The sequence below is a fragment of the Mesoplodon bidens genome (genome assembly GCF_964165515.1).
Source record: "Mesoplodon bidens genome assembly, contig: HAP1_SCAFFOLD_174, whole genome shotgun sequence".
NCBI lineage: Eukaryota > Metazoa > Chordata > Mammalia > Artiodactyla > Ziphiidae > Mesoplodon > Mesoplodon bidens.
The window spans coordinates 551,797-566,973 of record NW_027672266.1 but is presented as its reverse complement, the minus strand read 5'-3'; positions in this window follow the sequence as shown (position 1 = coordinate 566,973).

The following is a 15,177-nucleotide window of genomic DNA, read 5'->3' as shown; positions in this document are numbered from 1 at the left end:
GATGACAATAGCCTGAAGCATTATGATGATGGGCATGGTGCATTGTGATGACAGGGTTCATGGAGCATTGAGATGAAAAGGGGCATGGAGCATTGTGATTACAGGGGTCTTGGGGCATTCTGATGAGAAGGGCATGGAGACTTGTGATGACAAGGCCATGGAACATCATGATCGCAGGGGTCATGGAGTATTGTTATGAAAGGGGTAATGAAGCATTGTGATGAGAAGGGCATTGAGCATAGGTCTGAAATGTTTCATGGATTATTGTGATGAGAGTGGGCATGGAGCATTTTTATGACAAGGGCACAGAACACTGTGATACATGGGTCATGGCTGATTGTAATGACAAGGGCATGGAGCAATGTGATGAGAGGTGTCATGGAGCACTATGATGACTAGAGTCACGGAGCATGGTGAATACAGGGGTCATGGAGCATTGGGATGACAATGGCTTGCAGCATTGTGATGACAAGGGTCAGGGAGCATTGTGCTGACAAGTGCATGGAGAATTGTGATGACAAGGGTCATGGAGCATTCGGATGACAAGCTTGTGGAGTATTTTGATGACAATGGCATGGGGCATTGTGAAGAAAATGGCATGGGGCCTTCTGATTAAAAAGCATGTAGCCGTTACGTGACAAGGTTCAAGGAGCATTCTGACGACAAGTGTCAGGGAGCATTGTGATGACAAGTGTATTGTGAATTGTGATGACAAAGGTCATGGAGCATTGTGACGAAAAGGGCATGGAGTACTGTGATGACAGGCATCATGGAGCTTTGTAATGACAAGTGTTATGGAACATTGTGATCACAAGGGTTTGGAGAATTGTGATGACAGAGGTCTTCAATCATTTTGATTTCAAGGAGCATGGAGCACTGTGATGAGAAGGGCATGAAGCAATGTGATCCCAAGGTTCATGGAGTATTGTGATGACAGGGGTCATGGAGCATTGTGATGACAGAGGTCATGGAGAATTTTGATTTCATTGCGCTGACAATAGCCGGAAGCATTATGATGATGTGCATGCTGCATTGTGATGACAGGGTTCATGGAGCATTGAGATGAAAAGCGGCATGGAGCATTGTGATTACAGGGGTCTTGGAGCATTGGGATGACAAGGGCATGGAGCATTGTGATGACAGGGGTCTTGGAACATTGTGATGACAAGTGTCATGGAGCCTTGTGATGACAAGGCCGTGGAACATTGTGATGGCAGTGGTCATGGAGCATTGTTATGACAGGGGTAATGGAGCTTTGTGATGAGAAGGGCATGGAGCATAGTGATAATAAGCTTTGTGGAGCATTGTGATGACAAATTTGTGCACCGTTGTGATGAAAATCGTGTGGCACATTGTGATGACAAGGGTCATGGAGTATTTTTCTCACAAAGGCATGGAGCATTGTGATGACAAGGGTCATGGAGCATTGTGATGAAAAGTTCATGGAGCATTGTGGTTACAAAGGTCACAGAACCCTGTGATGACGCGGGCACGGACAGTTGTGATGACAAACGTTATGAAGCATTGTGATGACTGGAGTCACGGAGCATTGTGATGACAGGGCTCATAGAGCATTGTGAATAAAAGGGTGATGGAGCATTGAGATGACAAGGGCATGGATCATTGTGATGACAAGGCTCATTGAGCATTGGGCTGAAAATGTTCATGGATTATTGTAATGATGGGGTCATGGAGCATTGTGATGACTACGGAATGGAGCATTGTGATGACAGAGTCCCGGATCATTGTGTTGTCAGGTGTCATGGAGTGTTGTGATGACTGTGGTCATGGAGCGTTGTGATGATATTGGTCATGGAGCATTGTGATGAGATGTTCATGGAGTATTGGGCTGAAAATATTCATGGAACATTGTGATGACAAGGGAATGGAGCATGATGATGATACGGTCCTGGAGCAGTGTGATGAGATAACCATGGAGACTTGTGATGACAAGTCTCATGGAGCATTCTGATGTAAAGGGGCATGGAGCTTTGTGATTACAGGGGTTTTGGAGCATTGTGATGACAAGGGCATGGAGTATTGTGAGGAGAAGGCCATGGAACATTCTGATGACATGCTTCATGGACCTATGTGATGACAAGGGCATGGAGCATTGTGATTACAGGGGTCTTGGAACATTGTGATGACAAGTGTCATGCAGCCTTGTGATGACAAGGCCATGGAACATTGTGATAGCAGTGGTATTGGAACATTGTTATGACAGGGGTAATGGAGCATTGTGATGAGAAGGGTATGGAGCATTGTGATAACAATGTTTGTGGAGCATTGTGATGACAAATTTGTGGACCGTTGTGATGAAAAGTGTGTAGCACATTGTGATGACAAGGGTCATGGAGCATTTTTCTTACAAAGCCATGCAGCATTGTGATGACAAGGGTCATGGAGCATTGTGATGAAAAGTTCATGGAGCATTGTGGTTCCAAAGGTCACAGAGCCCTGTGATGACGCCGGCATGGACAGTTGTGATGACAAACGTTATGAAGCATTGTGATGACTGGAGTCACGGAGCATTTAGATGACAGGGCTCATAGAGCATTGTGAATAAAAGGGTGATGCAGCATTGGGATGACAAGGGCATGGATCATTGTGATGACAAGGGTCATGGAGCATGGGGCTGAAAATGTTCATGGATTATTGTAATGATGGGGGTCACGGAGCATTGTGCTGACTAGGGAATGGAGCACTGTGATGACAAGAGTCCCGGATCATTGTGTTGTCAGGTGTCATGGAGTGTTGTGATGACAGTGGTCATGGAGCATTGTGATGATATTGGTCATGGAGCATTGTGATGAGAAGGTCATGGAGCATTGGGCTGAAAATGTTCATGGAGTATTGTGATGACAGAGGTCATGGAGCACTGTGATGACTAGGGAATGGAGCATTGTGATGACAAGTGTCCCAGATCATTGTGTTGTCAGGTGTCATGGAGTGTTGTGATGACAGTGGTCATGGAGCATTGTGATGATATTGGTCATGGAGCATTGTGATGAGAAGGTCATGGAGCATTGGGCTAAAAATGTTCATGGTGTATTGTGATGACAGTGTTCATGGAGCATTGTGATGACAAGGGAATGGAGCATAGTGGTGACAAGGTCCTGGAGCATTGTGATGAGAAGACCATGGAGACTTGTGATGACAAGTCTCATGGAGCATTCTGAGGAAAAGGGGCATGGTGCATTGTGATTACAGATGTGTTGGAGCATTGTGAGGTCAAGGGCATGGAGCATTGTGATGAGAAGGCCATGGAGCATTCTGATGACATGCGTCATGGAGCTTTGCGATGACAAGGACATGGAGCATTCTGATAACAGGGGTCTTGGAGCATTGTGATGAAAATGGCATGGATCATTGTGATGAAAAAGGCATGGAGCCTGGTCATAACAGGGTTCAAGGAGCATACTGACGACAAGTGTCAGGGAGCATTGTGATGACAAGTGTATTGAGCATTGTGATGACAAAGGTCATGGAGCATTGTGATGAGAAGACCATGGATAATTGTGATGATGAGCGTCATGGGGTGTTGTGATGATAAGTGTTATGGAACATTTTGATCTTAAGGGTTTGGTGTATTATGATGACAGAGGTCATAGAGAATTTTGATTTCATTCTGATGAAAATAGCCTGAAGCTTTATGATGATGGGCATGGTGCATTGTGATGACAGGGTTCATGGAGCATTGAGATGAAAAGGGGCATGGAGTATTGTGATTACAGGGGTCTTGGAGCATTGTGATGAGAAGGGTCATGGAGCCTTGTGATGACAAGGCCATGGATCATCGTGATGGCAGTGGTCACGGAGCATTGTTATGACAGGGCTAATGGAGCGTTGTGATGGCAAGGTCATGGAGCATTGTGATGCCAAGGGTCATGGATCTTTGTGATGACAAATGTCATGGAGCATTTTGACCACAAGGACATTGTGCATTGTGATGAGAAGGGCAGGGAGCATTGTGATGACAGAGGTCATGGAGATTTTTGATTTCATTGTGCTGACAATAGCCTGAAGCATTATGATGATGGGCATGGTGCATTGTAATGACAGGGTTCTTGGATCATTGAGATGAAAAGGGGCATGGAGCATTGTGATTACAGGGGTCTTGGGGCATTGTGATGAAAGGGTCATGGAGCCTTGTGATGACAAAGCCATGGAACATCTTGATGGTAGGGGTCATGGAGCATTGTTATGACAGGTGTAATGGAGCATTGTGATCGCAAGGGCATGGAGCATTGTGATTAGAAGGACATGGAGCATTCTGATGACATGTGTCATGGAGCTTTGTGATGACAAGGGCATGGAGCAATGTGATGAGAGCGTTCATGGAGCATTGTGATGAAAATGACATGGAGAATTGTGATGCCAAGGGTCATGGATCTTTGTGAAGACAAAGACCATAGAGAATTTTGATGAGAAGGGCGTTGTGCATTGTGATGAGAAGGGCAGGGAGCATTGTGATGACAAGGTCCTGGAGCATTTTGATGAAAAGTGTCATGGAACATTTTGATGACATGGTTTATGGAACATTGTGATGTCAGTGGTCATGGAGCATTTTGATGAAATGGGTCATGGAGCAGTTTGATGACAGGGGTTATGGAACATTGTGATGTCAGTGGTCATCGAACATTGTGATGACAAGTGCATGTAGCATTGTGAAGACAGGAATCATAGAGCATTATGATTACAGGGGTGTCGGAGTATTGTGACGAATAGTGATGTAACATTGTGATATCAGTGGTGAGAGAGCATTTTGATGAGAATTGCATGGAGCATTATGATGACAAGGTTTATGGAGCACTGTGATGACAATATTGTGGAGCACTGTGATGACAAGCGCATGGTGCATTGTGATGACATGTGTCATGGAGCAATGTGCAGACAAGCGCATGGAGAATTGTGATAACAAGGGTCATGGAGCATTGTGCTGAGAAAGGCATAGAGCATTGTGATGACAAGCGTCAAAGAGCATTGTGATGAAAAGTTCATGGAGCATTGTGGTTAAAAAAGTCACAGAGGCTGTTGATGACGAGGGAATGGAACATTGTGATGATAAAGGTCATGAAGCATTGTGATGACTGGAGTCACGGAGCATTGTGATGACAGGGGTCATGGAGCATTGTTATAATAAGGGCATGGAGCATTGTGATGACAAGGGCATGGAGCATTGGTCTAATAAGTTTCATGGGTTATTGCGATGACAGTTGGAATGGTGCATTGTGGTGACAAGGGCATGGAGCATTGTGATGACCAGGTCATGCAGTATTGTGAAGACAGGTGTCAGGGAGCATTGTGATGACATATGTAATGGCCCATTGTGATGACAATGGCATGGAGCATTGTGATGCCAAGTGTCATGGAGGATTCTGATGACAAAGGTAATGGAGCATTGTGATGACAATGGCTTGGAGCATTGTGATGACAAGGGTCAGGGATCATTGTGCTGACAAGTGCATGGAGAATTGTGATGACAAGGGTCAAGGAGCATTCTGATGACAAGCTTGTGGAGTATTTTGATGACAATGGCATGGAGCATTGTAATGAAAATGGCATGGGGCATTGTGATGAAAAAGGCATAGAGCCATTTTGTGACAGGGTTCAAGGAGCATTCTGATGACAAGTGTCAGGGAGCATTGTGATGACAAGTGTATTGAGAATTGTGATGCCAAAGGTCATGGAGCATTCTGATGAAAAGGGCATGGAGTATTGTGATGACCCGCATCATGGAGCATTGTGATGACAAGTGTTATGGAACATTGTGATCACAAGGTTTTGGAGCATTGTGATGACAGATGTCATGGATCATTTTGATTTCAAGGAGCATGGAGCATTGTGATGACAAGGGCATGAAGCAATGTGACTCCAAATCTCATGGAGGATTGTGATGACATGGTAATGGAGTATTGTGATGACAAGTGCATAGAGCAGTGTAACGACATGGTCATGTAGCATTTTGCTGATAAAGGCATGGAGCATTGTGATGACAGGTGTCATGGAGCACTGTGATGACAATCGACACAGAGCATTGTGAATACAGGGTTCATGGAGCATTGGGTTGACTAGGGAATGGAGCATTGTGATGACAAGTGTCCCGGATCATTGTGTTGTCAGGTGTCCTGGAGTGTTGTGATGACAGTGGGAATGGAGAATTTTGATTATATTGGTCATGGATCATTATGATGAGAAGGTCATGGAGCACTGCGCTGAAAATGTTCATGGAGTATTGTGATGACAGGGGTCATGGAGCATTGTGATGACAAGGGAATGGAGCATTGTGGTGACAAGGTCCTGAAGCATTGTGATGAGAAGTCCATGGAGACATGTGATGACAAATCTCATGGAGCATTCTGATGAAAAGGGGCATGGTGCATTGTAATAACAGTGGTCTTGGAGCATTGTGATGACAAGGGCTTGGAATATTGGGATGAGAAAGCCATTATGCATTCTGATGACATGCGTCATGGAGCTTTGCGATGACAAGGGCATGGAGAATTCTGATTACAGGGTTCTTGGAGCTTTGTGATGAAAAGGGCATGGATCATTGTGATGAAAAAGGCATGGAGACTTGTCATGACAGGGTTCAGTGAGCATACTGATGACAAGTGTCAAGGAGCATTGTGATGACAAAGGTCATGGAGCATTGTGATGAGAAGACCACGGATAATTGTGATGACGAGAATCATGGGGTGTTGTGAAGATATGTGTTATGGAACATTGTGATCACAAGTGTTTGGAGCATTATGATGACACAGGTCATGGAGCATTGTGATAACAAGGGCATGGAGCATTGTAATGACAAGGGCATGGAGCATTGGTCTAATAAGTTTCATGGATTATTGCGGTGACAGTTGGAATGGTGCATTGTGATGACATGGGCATGGAGCATTGTGATGACCAGTTCATGCAGTATTGTGAAGACAGGTGTCAGGGAGCATTGTGATGACATATATAATGGCCCATTGTGCTGACAATGGCATGGAGCATTGTGATGCCAAGTGTCATGGAAGATTCTGATGACAAATGTAATGGAGCATTGTGATGACAATGGCTTGGAGCATTGTGATGACAAGGGTCCGGGAGCATTGTGCTGAGAAGTGCATGGAGAATTGTGATGACAAGGGTCATGGGGCATTCTGATGACAAGCTTGTGGAGTATTCTGATGACAATGGCATGGAGCATTGTGATAAAAACGGCATGGGGCATTGTGATGAAAAAGGCATGGAGCCTTTCCGTGAGAGGGTTCAAGGAGCATTCTGACGACAAGTGTCAGGGAGCATTGTGATGAAAAGGGCATGGATTATTGTTATGACCGGCATCATGGAGCGTTGTGATGACAAGTGTTATGGAACATTGTGATCACAAGGGTTTGGAGCACTGTGATGACCGAGGTCATGGATCATTTTCATTTCAAGGAGCATGGAGCATTGTGATGACAAGGGCTTGAAGCAATGTGATCCCAAGGTTCATGGAGGATTGTGATGACAATGGTAATGGAGTATTGTGATGACAAGCGCATAGAGCATTGTAATGACAAGGTCATGTGGCACTTTGCTGACAAATGCATGGAGCATTTTGAGGACAGGTGTCATGGAGCACTGTGATGACAAGTGTCATGGAACATTGTGAATACAGGGGTCATGGAGCATTGTGATGACAAGGGCATGGATCATTGTGATGACAAGGGTCATGGAGCATTGGGCTGAAAATGTTCATGGAGTATTGTGATGACAGGTGTCATGGAGCATTGAGATGAAAAGGGGCATCGATCATTGTGATTACAGGGTTCCTGGAGCATTGTGATGACAAAGGCATGGAGCATTTTGATGAGAAGTCCATGGAACATACTGATGACATGTGTCATGGAGCTTTGTGATGACAAGGGCATGGAGCATTGTGATTACAGGGGTCTTGCAGCATTGTGATGACAAGTGTCATGGAGCCTTGTGATGACAAGTCTGTGGAACATTGTGATGGCAGGGGTCATGGAGCATTGTTATGACAGGTGTAATGGAGCATTGTGATGAGAAAGGCATGGATCATTGTGGTTACAAGGTTTATGGAGCATTGCGAAGACAAATTTGTGGACCGTTGTGATGAAAAGCGCGTGGCACATTGTGATGACAAGTGTCATGGAGCATTGTGATGAAAAGATCATGGAGCATTGTGGTTACAAAGGTCACAGAGCCTTGTGATGACACGGGCATGGACCACTGTGATGACAAATGTCATGAAGCATTGTGATGACTGGAGTCACGGAGCATTGTGATGACAGGGGTCATGGGGCATTGTCATAAAAAGGGCATGGAGCATTGTGATGACAATGGCATGGAGCATTGGTCTAAAATGTTTGATGGATTATTGTGATGACAGTTGGAATGGCGCATTGTGATGACAAGGGCATGGAGCATTGTGATGACCAGGTCATGCAGTATTGTGAAGACAGGTGTCAGGGAGCATTGTGATGACAAGGGTCAGGGAGCATTGTGCTGAAAAGTGCATGGAGAATTGTGATGACAAGGGTCATGGAGCATTCTGATGACAAGCTTGTGGAGTATTTTAATGACAAAGGCATGGAGCATTGTGATGAAAATGGCATGGGGCATTGTGATGAAAAATACATGGAGCCTTTTCGTGACAGCGTACAAGCAGCATTCTGACGACAAGTGTCAGGGAGCATTGTGATGGCAAGTGTATTGAGAATTGTGATGACAAAGTTCATGGAGCATTGTGATGAAAAGCGCATGGAGTATTGTGATGACAGACATCATGGAGCGTTGTGAGGACAAGTGTTATGGAACATTGTGATCCCAAGGATTTGGAGAATTGTGATGACAGAGGTCATCAATCATTTTGATTTCAAAGAGCATGGAGCATTGTGATGACAAGGGCATGAAGCAATGTGATCCCAAGGTTCATGGAGGATTGTGATGACAATGGTAATGGTGTATTATGATGACAAGCGCATAGAGGATTGTAATGACAAGGTCATGTAGCATTTTGCTGTCAAAGGCATGGAGCATTGTGATGACATGTGTCATTGGGCACTGTGATGACAAGCGTCACGGAGCACTGTGTATACAGGGTTCATGGAGCATTGGGATGACAAGGGCATGGATCATTGTGATGACAAGGGTCATGGAGCATTGGGCTGAAAATGTTCATGGAGTATTGTGATAACAGGGGTCATGGAGCATTGTGATGACAGAGGTCATGGAGAATTTTGATTTCATTGTGCTGACCATAGCCGGAAGCATCATGATGATGGGCATGATGCATTGTGATGACAGGGTTCATGGAGCATTGAGATGAAAAGTGGCATGGAGCATTGTGATTACAGGGGTCTTGGAGCATTGTGATGAAAAGGGCATGGATCATTGTGATGAAAAAGGCATGGATCCTTGTCATGACAGGGTTCAAGGAGCATAAAGACAACAAGTGTCAGGGAGGATTTTAATGACAAGTGTATTGAGCATTGTGATGACAAAGCTCATGGAGCATTGTGATGAGAAGACCATGGATAATTGTGATGACGAGCATCATGGGGCATTGTGATGACAAGTGTTATGGAATATTGTGATCACAAGGGTTTGGAGCATTGTTATGCCAGAGGTCATGGAGCATTTTGATTTCACTGAGATGACAATAGCCTGAAGCATTATGATGATGGGCATGGTGCATTGTGATGACAGGGTTCATGGAGCATTGAGTTGAAAAGGGGCATGGAGCATTGTGATTACAGGGGTCTTGGGGCATTCTGATGAGAAGGGCATGGAGACTTGTGATGACAAGGCCATGGAACATCATGATCGCAGGGGTCATGGAGTATTGTTATGAAAGGGGTAATGAAGCATTGTGATGAGAAGGGCATTGAGCATAGTTCTGAAATGTTTCATGGATTATTGTGATGAGAGTGCGCATGGAGCATTTTTATGACAAGGGCACAGAACACTGTGATACATGGATCATGGCTGATTGTAATGACAAGGGCATGGAGCAATGTGATGAGAGGTGTCATGGAGCACTATGATGACTAGAGTCACGGAGCATGGTGAATACAGGGGTCATGGAGCATTGGGATGACAAGGTCATTTATCATTTTGATGACAAGGGTCATGGAGCATTGGGCTGAAAATGTTCATGGAGTATTGTGATGACAGAGGTCATGGAGAATTTTGATTTCATTGCGCTGACAATAGCCGGAAGCATTATGATGATGTGCATGCTGCATTGTGATGACAGGGTTCATGAAGCATTGAGATGAAAAGCGGCATGGAGCATTGTGATTACAGGGGTCTTGGAGCATTGTGATAAAAAAGGCATTTCGAGGAGAAGGGTCATGGAGCATTGTGATGACAATGGCTTGCAGCATTGTGATGACAAGGGTCAGGGAGCATTTTGCTGACAAGTGCATGGAGAATTGTGATGACAAGGGTCATGGAGCATTCGGATGAGAAGCTTGTGGAGTATTTTGATGACAATGGCATGGGGCATTGTGATTAAAATGGCATGGGACATTTTGATTAAAAAAGCATGTATCCCTTACGTGACAAGTTTCAAGGAGCATTCTGACGACAAGTGTCAGGGAGCATTGTGATGACAAGTGTATTGTGAATTGTGATGACAAAGGTCATGGAGCATTGTGACGAAAAGGGCATGGAGTACTGTGATGACAGGCATCATGGAGCTTTGTAATGACAAGTGTTATGGAACATTGTGATCACAAGGGTTTGGAGAATTGTGATGACAGAGGTCATCAATCATTTTGATTTCAAGGAGCATGGAGCACTGTGATGACAAGGGCATGAAGCAATGTGATCCCAAGGTTCATGGAGGATTGTGATGACAATGGTAATGGCGTATTGTGATGACAGGCGCATAGAGCAATGTAATGACAAGGTCATGTAGCACTTTGCTGACAAATGCATGGAGCATTTTGAGGACAGGTGTCATGGAGCACTGTGATGACAAGTGTCATGGAACATTGTGAATACAAGGGTCATGGAGCATTGTGATGACAAGGGTCATGGAGCATTGGGCTGAAAATGTTCATGGAGTATTGTGATGACAGGTGTCATGGAGCATTGAGATGAAAAGGGGCATGGATCATTGTGATTACAGGGTTCCTGGAGCATTGTGATGACAAAGGAATGGAGCATTTTGATGAGAAGTCCATGGAACATACTGATGACATGTGTCATGGAGCTTTGTGATGACAAGGGCATGGAGCATTGTGATGACATGTGTCATGGAGCAATGTGCAGACAAGCGCATGGAGAATTGTGATGACAAGGGTCATGGAGCATTGTGCTGAGAATGGCATAGAGCATTGTGATGACAAGCGTCAAAGAGCATTTTGATGAAAAGTTCATGGAGCATTGTGGTTAAAAAGGTCACAGAGGCTGTTGATGACGAGGGAATGGACCATTGTGATGACAAAGGTCATGAAGCATTGGGATGACTGGAGTCACGGAGCATTGTGATGACAGGGGTCATGGAGCATTGTGATGACAAGGGCATGGAGCATTGGTCTAATAAGTTTCATGGGTTATTGCGATGACAGTTGGAATGGTGCATTGTGGTGACAAGGGCATGGAGCATTGTGATGACAAGGGTCATGGAGCATTGGGCTGAAAATGTTCATGGAGTATTGTGATGACAGGTGTCATGGAGCATTGAGATGAAAAGGGGCATCGATCATTGTGATTACAGGGTTCCTTGAGCATTGTGATGACAAAGGCATGGAGCATTTTGATGAGAAGTCCATGGAACATACTGATGACATGTGTCATGGAGCTTTGTGATGACAAGGGCATGGAGCATTGTGATTACAGGGGTCTTGCAGCATTGTGATGACAAGTGTCATGGAGCCTTGTGATGACAAGTCTGTGGAACATTGTGATGGCAGGGGTCATGGAGCATTGTTATGACAGGGGTAATGGAGCATTGTGATGAGAAAGGCATGGAGCATTGTGGTTACAAGGTTTATGGAGCATTGCGAAGACAAATTTGTGGACCGTTGTGATGAAAAGCGCGTGGCACATTGTGATGACAAGTGTCATGGAGCATTGTGATGAAAAGATCATGGAGCATTGTGGTTACAAAGGTCACAGAGCCTTGTGATGACACGGGCATGGACCACTGTGATGACAAATGTCATGAAGCATTGTGATGACTGGAGTCACGGAGCATTGTGATGACAGGGGTCATGGGGCATTGTCATAAAAAGGGCATGGAGCATTGTGATGACAATGGCATGGAGCATTGGTCTAAAATGTTTGATGGATTATTGTGATGACAGTTGGAATGGCGCATTGTGATGACAAGGGCATGGAGCATTGTGATGACCAGGTCATGCAGTATTGTGAAGACAGGTGTCAGGGAGCATTGTGATGACAAGGGTCAGGGAGCATTGTGCTGAAAAGTGCATGGAGAATTGTGATGACAAGGGTCATGGAGCATTCTGATGACAAGCTTGTGGAGTATTTTAATGACAAAGGCATGGAGCATTGTGATGAAAATGGCATGGGGCATTGTGATGAAAAATACATGGAGCCTTTTCGTGACAGCGTACAAGCAGCATTCTGACGACAAGTGTCAGGGAGCATTGTGATGGCAAGTGTATTGAGAATTGTGATGACAAAGTTCATGGAGCATTGTGATGAAAAGCGCATGGAGTATTGTGATGACAGACATCATGGAGCGTTGTGAGGACAAGTGTTATGGAACATTGTGATCCCAAGGATTTGGAGAATTGTGATGACAGAGGTCATCAATCATTTTGATTTCAAAGAGCATGGAGCATTGTGATGACAAGGGCATGAAGCAATGTGATCCCAAGGTTCATGGAGGATTGTGATGACAATGGTAATGGTGTATTATGATGACAAGCGCATAGAGGATTGTAATGACAAGGTCATGTAGCATTTTGCTGTCAAAGGCATGGAGCATTGTGATGACATGTGTCATTGGGCACTGTGATGACAAGCGTCACGGAGCACTGTGTATACAGGGTTCATGGAGCATTGGGATGACAAGGGCATGGATCATTGTGATGACAAGGGTCATGGAGCATTGGGCTGAAAATGTTCATGGAGTATTGTGATAACAGGGGTCATGGAGCATTGTGATGACAGAGGTCATGGAGAATTTTGATTTCATTGTGCTGACCATAGCCGGAAGCATCATGATGATGGGCATGATGCATTGTGATGACAGGGTTCATGGAGCATTGAGATGAAAAGTGGCATGGAGCATTGTGATTACAGGGGTCTTGGAGCATTGTGATGAAAAGGGCATGGATCATTGTGATGAAAAAGGCATGGATCCTTGTCATGACAGGGTTCAAGGAGCATAAAGACAACAAGTGTCAGGGAGGATTTTAATGACAAGTGTATTGAGCATTGTGATGACAAAGCTCATGGAGCATTGTGATGAGAAGACCATGGATAATTGTGATGACGAGCATCATGGGGCATTGTGATGACAAGTGTTATGGAATATTGTGATCACAAGGGTTTGGAGCATTGTTATGCCAGAGGTCATGGAGCATTTTGATTTCACTGAGATGACAATAGCCTGAAGCATTATGATGATGGGCATGGTGCATTGTGATGACAGGGTTCATGGAGCATTGAGATGAAAAGGGGCATGGAGCATTGTGATTACAGGGGTCTTGGGGCATTCTGATGAGAAGGGCATGGAGACTTGTGATGACAAGGCCATGGAACATCATGATCGCAGGGGTCATGGAGTATTGTTATGAAAGGGGTAATGAAGCATTGTGATGAGAAGGGCATTGAGCATAGTTCTGAAATGTTTCATGGATTATTGTGATGAGAGTGCGCATGGAGCATTTTTATGACAAGGGCACAGAACACTGTGATACATGGATCATGGCTGATTGTAATGACAAGAGCATGGAGCAATGTGATGAGAGGTGTCATGGAGCACTATGATGACTAGAGTCACGGAGCATGGTGAATACAGGGGTCATGGAGCATTGGGATGACAAGGTCATTTATCATTTTGATGACAAGGGTCATGGAGCATTGGGCTGAAAATGTTCATGGAGTATTGTGATGACAGAGGTCATGGAGAATTTTGATTTCATTGCGCTGACAATAGCCGGAAGCATTATGATGATGTGCATGCTGCATTGTGATGACAGGGTTCATGAAGCATTGAGATGAAAAGCGGCATGGAGCATTGTGATTACAGGGGTCTTGGAGCATTGTGATAACAAAGGCATTTCGAGGAGAAGGGTCATGGAGCATTGTGATGACAATGGCTTGCAGCATTGTGATGACAAGGGTCAGGGAGCATTTTGCTGACAAGTGCATGGAGAATTGTGATGACAAGGGTCATGGAGCATTCGGATGAGAAGCTTGTGGAGTATTTTGATGACAATGGCATGGGGCATTGTGATGAAAATGGCATGGGACATTTTGATTAAAAAAGCATGTATCCCTTACGTGACAAGTTTCAAGGAGCATTCTGACGACAAGTGTCAGGGAGCATTGTGATGACAAGTGTATTGTGAATTGTGATGACAAAGGTCATGGAGCATTGTGACGAAAAGGGCATGGAGTACTGTGATGACAGGCATCATGGAGCTTTGTAATGACAAGTGTTATGGAACATTGTGATCACAAGGGTTTGTAGAATTGTGATGACAGAGGTCATCAATCATTTTGATTTCAAGGAGCATGGAGCACTGTGATGACAAGGGCATGAAGCAATGTGATCCCAAGGTTCATGGAGGATTGTGATGACAATGGTAATGGCGTATTGTGATGACAGGCGCATAGAGCAATGTAATGACAAGGTCATGTAGCACTTTGCTGACAAATGCATGGAGCATTTTGAGGACAGGTGTCATGGAGCACTGTGATGACAAGTGTCATGGAACATTGTGAATACAAGGGTCATGGAGCATTGTGATGACAAGGGTCATGGAGCATTGGGCTGAAAATGTTCATGGAGTATTGTGATGACAGGTGTCATGGAGCATTGAGATGAAAAGGGGCATGGATCATTGTGATTACAGGGTTCCTGGAGCATTGTGATGACAAAGGAATGGAGCATTTTGATGAGAAGTCCATGGAACATACTGATGACATGTGTCATGGAGCTTTGTGATGACAAGGGCATGGAGCATTGTGATG